The sequence below is a fragment of the Triticum aestivum genome, chromosome 3D (assembly GCF_018294505.1).
Source record: "Triticum aestivum cultivar Chinese Spring chromosome 3D, IWGSC CS RefSeq v2.1, whole genome shotgun sequence".
In the NCBI taxonomy this organism is placed as follows: domain Eukaryota; kingdom Viridiplantae; phylum Streptophyta; class Magnoliopsida; order Poales; family Poaceae; genus Triticum; species Triticum aestivum.
The window spans coordinates 390,657,345-390,664,491 of NC_057802.1; the positions used below are offsets into that span (position 1 = coordinate 390,657,345).

The window sequence follows — 7,147 nt, forward strand, 5'->3', positions numbered from 1 at the left end:
AATAGTGATTGACAGAATTCTCTAGTCACCATCACCAAGTTAGTAGAACTTCGTGATGAACTACAGTATGCAAGGGATGACGAAAGTAATTCCCGAGATCTTCGTGATGCTGGAATCGACGAAGGTAGAAATCAAGAAAAACATCAAGTGTTGATGGTTGACGAGACCACTAGTTTCAAAAAGGGCAAAGGGAAGAAGGGGAACTTCAAGAAGAATGGCAAGCAAGTTGCTGCTCAAGTGAAGAAGCCTAAATCTGGTCCTAAGCCTGAGACTAAGTGCTTCTACTGCAAAGGGACTGGTCACTGGAAGCGGAACTACTCCAACTATTTGGTGGATAAGAAGGATGGCAAAGTGAACAAAGGTATATTTGATATACAAATTATTGATGTGTACTTTACTAGTGTTTATAGCAACCCCTCGGTAATTGATACTGGTTCAGTTGCTAAGAGTAGTAACTCGAAACGGGAGTTGCGGAATAAACAGAGACTAGTAAAAGTGAACAAAGGTATATTTGATATACAGATTATTGATGTGTACTTTACTAGTGTTTATAGCAACCCCTCGGTAATTGATACTGGTTTAGTTGCTAAAAAGTAGTAACTCGAAAACGGGAGTTGCAGAATAAACAGAGACTAGTAAAAGGCGAGGTGACGATGTGTGTTGGAAGTAGTTCCAAGATTGATATGATCATCATCGCATACTCCCTATACTTTCGGGATTAGTGTTGAAACTAAATAAGTGTTATTTGGTGTTTGCGTTGAGCATGAATATGATTTGATCATGTTTATTGCAATGCGGTTATTCATTTAAGTTAGAGAACAATTGTTTTTTTTGACACCTGAAACAGTAGGAGAGTCTCCTACTGTGTAATTAAATTAATAAATGGGGGGGATTTACATATGGATCTGTACATGCCATCCCATTTGGGAATGGGTGGGGGTTGGGAAAGAAACAAATCAAAGGGTAGCTACAAAGGAGGTTAGAAAGGAGATGTGTTTGTCTCCTACCCTATGAGTTAGGAGAGATAGGTCTTCCTTTAATCTTGAGATCCAGGATGTTTTTGTGGGTGCTATTCTTCTGAAGACTTTATTATTTCGTTCCTTCCAGATGCTCCAAGCAGCTTGTAAAAATATTGCCATGAACATTGGCTTGTTCCATATAGTTTTTGCTGTGCTTATCCAATCCAATCGTGAGCCCTGAGAACTCCAGCAAATGGCAATATCAGACCAGCAATCCTTGCTGAAAGCACAATCAAAGAAAAGATGTTCAAGTGTTTCTTCCACGTTGGACTCGCAGAGAGGACAAGTATAGTCGTTGCCAATGTTGTAGTGCCTTCGCTTCAACATGTTTCTGGTGTTAAGTCTATCAGAAAGAAGCAGCCACCCAAAAACCTTTATTTTCATTGTAACCTTGGACTTCCAAAGCCAGGTATATGTTTGATGGGCCCGAACCTCCCTGAAGTAGAAGTTGTAGTATTTGCTGGCCGAGTACTTCTGAGTCAGCCAAGTGCAGTTCCAGCTATCATTCCCCGAGAGGCTATCGTGCAGCTGAATGTCACGTACAAGGCGTTGGAGATCCCTAGTCTCTGCATGCGCCTGTACCGAAAGCGGTAGATGAAACGTTACGCGCAAAGTCGTGGCCCCCAAGAAATCTCTAACCGAAATATCCTCCTGGGTGGCGAACGAAAAAGCCCTCGGGTGTGTCTCTGCCAAAATACCATCCATCCAATGATCCTTCTAGAAGAGAATGTCATTCCCCGTGTGAACTTGGGCTTTTGTAATCCCTCGGTAGATTGGCATTAGTCTCATCACATCTCTCCACCAAAAGGACCCGCAGGGATCAGATGCATGGGGGATCTTGTTGCTATAATACGTGTTCCAAATGAGCTCCACCTAGGGCAAGTCCCATCGGTTATAGAATTTGTGGAGGTATTTTAGCAGGAGGGCATCACTTTGTACCTTGATATTAATGACACCGAGTCCTCCCGAAGCCTTGGGTTGGAAGACCATGTCCCAAGCCACGAGAGAGTTGCAAGAATCCCCATTCTCCGATTTTTTGGTCCATAAACATTTGCGTCTGATTTTGTCCAAAAGCTCAATAATGCTCACTGGCAGCTTGAGAGTACAAAGAGCAAAGATGATTAGGTAGGTGATGACCGAGTTGAGTAGTGAAAGTTTCCCCCCATATGAGATCATGTTGAGTGTAGCAGAGAGCCTTCGTTCGACCCGACAAACAAGAGGGAACAAGTCTAGCATAGATGGCCTGGTCGTCCCCATAGGCAAACCAAGGTATGTGAAGGGCATCTTCCGCACCACACACCCGAAGATAGTTGCAATGCAGTTGTACGTGTCTTCATGACAGTTTATGGGGATCAAGGTAGACTTGTGGAAGTTTATTTTGAGACCGATAGAGGTAGCATAGTCCGAGAGAATATCTTTGATGATCCTTGCTTGCGTTGTGCATGCTGGCATGGCTAGAATAGTGTCGTCCGCATATTGAATGACAGGGTAGTCCGTCTGAATGGTCGAGGGGAAAGGCAGCTGGATTGCTCCTCGAGTGTAGGCATCGTTGATCGCTGCTTGCAGGAGATCAGCCGCCAATACAAATACCAGAGGCGAGAAGGGATCGCCTTGCCGGACTCCGCATTTACAGTGGAATTGCCGTCCGGGTACACCGTTCAAGAGAACCGCAGATTTACCAGACCCAAAGATGCATTGCACCCAACCAAGCCACTTGTCATTAAAGCCCATATTCTTCATTATTGTAAGCATGGCTGTATGATCGATAGTGTCGAACGCCTTGGCAAAATCAAGCTTGAGTAACACAATATCTTTCTTAGAGGCCTGGCATTGGTAAATATATTCAAATGCCCAAGCAAGGCAATCTTGGATGGTGCGGCCTTTGAGGAATCCATATTGGTTTCGATGAATTATGCGTAGGATCACTCTTTGCAGTCGGTTGGCAAGAAGCTTTGTTATGACTTTGAGACAGCAGTTTAGCAAAGTGATTGGTCTATAATCATTGAGTGGTGATGGGGCATTATTTTTGGGTATTAACGTGATGAAGCCATCATTAATGCATTCAAGGTTAAGACTACCATCAAAAAATTGGAAGCAGAGCTTGTAGAAGTCATGTTTGATAATGTGCCAACAAGATTTCAGAAACACACCATTAAATCCATCCGGGCCAGGTGCACGATCAGCAGGCATGAGCTTAATAACATTATCGATCTCATCCGTGGTGAATGGAACAGTGAGCTCCTCTAACCCATCAACTTTTTTGATAATTCTGTCCATATCAAATTTCATCTCATGATGTGATGCCGAGCCCAATCTTTGCCTGAAGGTATTAAAGATGAGTGCCTCTTTTCCAGCATGATCCTCCACGATGGTGCCATTGTCATTGGTCAGGGAGGCAATGTTGTTGATTCTCATCCTTTCAGAGGCCATTGCTTGAAAGAACTTGGAGTTCTCATCTCCGAATTTAACCCAACGTATAGTGCAACGTTTTTTCCAATATTGCTTGATAAGAGAGGAGACGAAGAATATGTGACTTGAGAATCCTCCTAAAGTTTGCTTCTGGTAATGATAGTGGTCGTTTGTTTTCCAACTCATCAAGTTCAAGAAGTGCCTTATTGGAATTTTCAATGGCAATAGAAAGTCTAGAAATCCCTCTGCTCCAAGTCTTAAGAGCATGTCTGAGAGCCTTTAGCTTTCTGCAAAGCACCGTGGCCATATTATCAGACCGAATTTGTCTGCCCCAAACTTGCTGGACAATATATAAGAAACCCTGATGCTGTACCCAATAAGATTCAAAACGAAACACCTTTGATCTTGGAATGGAGGTCTCAATTGTGACAACACAAGGTATATGATCTGAAACTGGTCTCCCTAGAGGTTTGACCATGGTTTTGGGGAAAGAAGCGGTCCAATTGGAGCTAGTAAAGAACCAATCTAGTTGCTCAGGAGGGGGTCGGACTGCATATTGCTCCATGTGAATGATCGACCTTTAATAGGTAATTCAATGAGGGCTTGTGAACGAATGAAATTATTAAAGGTTATCATGTCATTAAGATTACCACCTGGTTTATTGCGGTTGTCGAGGCTGCGGATATAATTAAAATCACCGACTAACAACCAATCCTCATGGTGAGGGATGTTTAATTGGACAAGCCAATGGATGAATGCAAGTCTCTGTTCCCCCTGGCAAGGTCCATATACATTCACAAGAGTCCAACGATGAGCGGATTGCATTGATTTGAAAGTGATGACCTGAGCGAAATCATCCGAGGAAACAATATCTGCATGAAAAATGGAGCTGTTCCATATTGTAACGAGACCACCAGAGGCTCCCCTGGAGGGAACACAAGAAAATTTATCATAGCGTCTTGGACAGCAGGATTTAATGAACGCATTATCAAAAGAGGCCATTTTAGTTTCTTGCAAGCAAATCACAGCACATCCACTAGAGTGTATGGCGTTGGTCAGGGCAAGCTGCTTAGCAGCAGAGTTCAAACCCCGGACGTTCCAGCAGAGAACGTTCCAATTGACTGACAGAACCATAAAAGGTAGCGAGAGCAGAAGAAAAAAGAAAGGCTAGACAGAGGCCGAAGATGGCCCCGTCTCCTTATCAGAAAGGAGAGCTTCCTCCGAGAGCTCCGAAGCCGGGATGGCACAAAGAGTTGTGCCAATATGCTGAATCACCTGGATTGGGGTAGGCGGTGGTGGTGCAGTATCTGTTGTGTCTTCATTGTTATCAGAGATCGTAGCAGCGGAGGCAGAAGGCACAATCCTTGGCTTGACCTTGGACTTTCTGATTGGCGTGTCTGCAACAGAAGGCACTTTGAAGCCATCATATTTGGTCGAGCGAGTACTCCTGCGCAAAACAATTGAACAGTCTGGAGCCACAGTCTTTCCTCGACGCCCAACCACAGCAGAATGAGAAGGAGCAGACAAGTCCTCTGTTTGTGGCAGAGCAAGGATGGTCTGATTGTCAGCAGATGTCACTGAAGAGCCCAAATTGACACTAGAGCTGGGTGAGTTCTCGAGCACGAGTCCTAGGGGCCCACAGAATCAGAAGATGGAGCAACAGGTATAATACTAGAAGCCATGTCCAGCAGGGGCAAACCAGTAACAGCAGTATCCTGAGTCGGAAGCATCCAAGCCGACAGTTCAGGCAGCAGGTTCGTGCAAGACACCGAGGAGGCAAGGTTAGTGGACATGGAAGCATGGGAAACCACAACCGAGCCACTGTCTTCAGAAAGAACCACTCTGATGTCAATGCTGTTGTTTCTAAAACCAAGCCCAGAGCTGCAAGGGCCATAACTAGTGATGATTGGCATTATAGCGGCCGTGAGAAAGGTGTTAATTCTGACAAAAGGAATACCAGGGTTCAGCAGCATGGAGGAAATAGTATCTCCCTGGGACGTCATCTCAATATGCAAGCCTGTCGAGGATATGGAGAGATCAAGTGTCAGAGAGTTAACACAGGGAGGTGCAGCCTCAACAATGGGGGTATCTTCAGCAAACAAAGCAGGTTCTGTCAGAGAGCTTTCGCCAGGTGCCATAGCATGTGCAATAGCCGAACTAGTTCCAGTAACCATAGAGTGAAGAACCGTTGCTGGCACAAGAACAAAGCTGTCAGACAGAGTGGCACTTGAGTCTGAGCTAGACAAGGCCGAAATAGAATCATTCCAAGCCATTCCAGGGCTATCCTGAAGATTGTTCGCAGGCAGCACACCATCTTGCACCTGTAATCCTTCTGCAGCAAGCCATTCCTGAAAGTTATATAAGACCGGGGGAGCTTGAGGAGGAGAAGGAGGCCATTCTCCCCAGTTAGCCTGAAAGTGCACATCATTGGCCTGAACACCCTGTTGTCCATCTTGCTGTTGTACCTCATTATCAGCAGCGGCGTTCTGGGCAATCCAATTATGCAGTTGGGCTTGATAAAGTTGCTCAGCAGTGAGTCCCTGCCCATATAGGGGGTGAGGGATACCATCCTCCGGCGGTGGATCCTCGCCAGCCGGCGGGACCTCAGGCAGGTGGGCATTCCAGTCACTGCTTCTTAACATGGTGACACAAACAGTCCAACTACGCCTCTATCCTCCCAGCTGACGCATAACAAAGCTCTTGGGCACCAAACGCAAGCTAATCACTCGGCATTTGATCAACACAATCTTTCTGTCTGTTCTCGGGCTATGCCAAGTAACCAACTCCCCAAACTTGTCCACAGATTTATGAATATAATGAGAGGTCTGATAGTCATGGGGAAAACCAACATATAGAATCCAAATCTGAGGCCCATAGCTAGTCAAGCGCATGTTAATAGCAGCATCATGAGGGACAAAAGAGACTACTGTGTTCATATTTTCATCATCTTCATCGAGCTCAAAGGTTGTGCCCACTACAGCGTCTCTAACCACAGAATCCACAAACCCAAAAATGCCAATGCCAAGCGGATAATCATCTACCTCAGTTGGGAAGAAGTTGGATTCGTGAAGCAGGCCCTGTATGGTATGGCGCAGATCTGCCTTGCGGTGGAACGGGACGAACCTGTTAACTTCAGCAATGGCCAGGAAGTCATGCCGCAGCGGCGGGTTGGGGCCGATCACCATGTCATCGCGAACCTTCCGATCAGCGGGCCCGAGCTCAATAGTCATACTCTGTGGAAGGTAGGGGACGACATTGACCAGAAAGTTCGCCATTGGAGCAGAGGGGAGAGCTTGGTGCGAGACAGGGGAGGGGGCGGGCTGGAAAGTGGAATGCGTAGCGGCAGCGGTCTTGGGAACCCAAACTCCCCTCTTTTCCCTGCGGTTGGCTGGACAGGAGGTGGCAACTTGCCCAGGGTTGCCATACGATGAGTATCGGACGGTCCCGCTTGGTCTCATAGTGATCATGGCAAGTTTGGTCAGAGAAGTAACCGGTGATTGATTGATTGGATTGCTAGCAGGACTTGCCAATACTGTCTCAGCATTAAAGATATTGCCGTCTCCAAGATGATAAGGATCAACATTAGCCGGAGATAAATCAAAGTCCTTATTTTCCTGTCCCTGCAGATGATATTTTGCAGGTGTAGAATCAGTGCGGCGATTACCTAAGGTCTTGGGCTTCCATATGAAACAAGGGGCAGAACCACAGGCCCAAAACGT

At 45.9% G+C, this 7,147-nt stretch overlaps 1 pseudogene; it reads right to left on the reverse strand.

The window, feature by feature from the left end:
• Positions 1–956: 956 nt before the first annotated feature.
• LOC123076319 (uncharacterized) lies at positions 957–3,449 on the reverse strand (annotated as a pseudogene).
• Between the last annotated feature and the right edge of the window lie 3,698 nt (positions 3,450–7,147).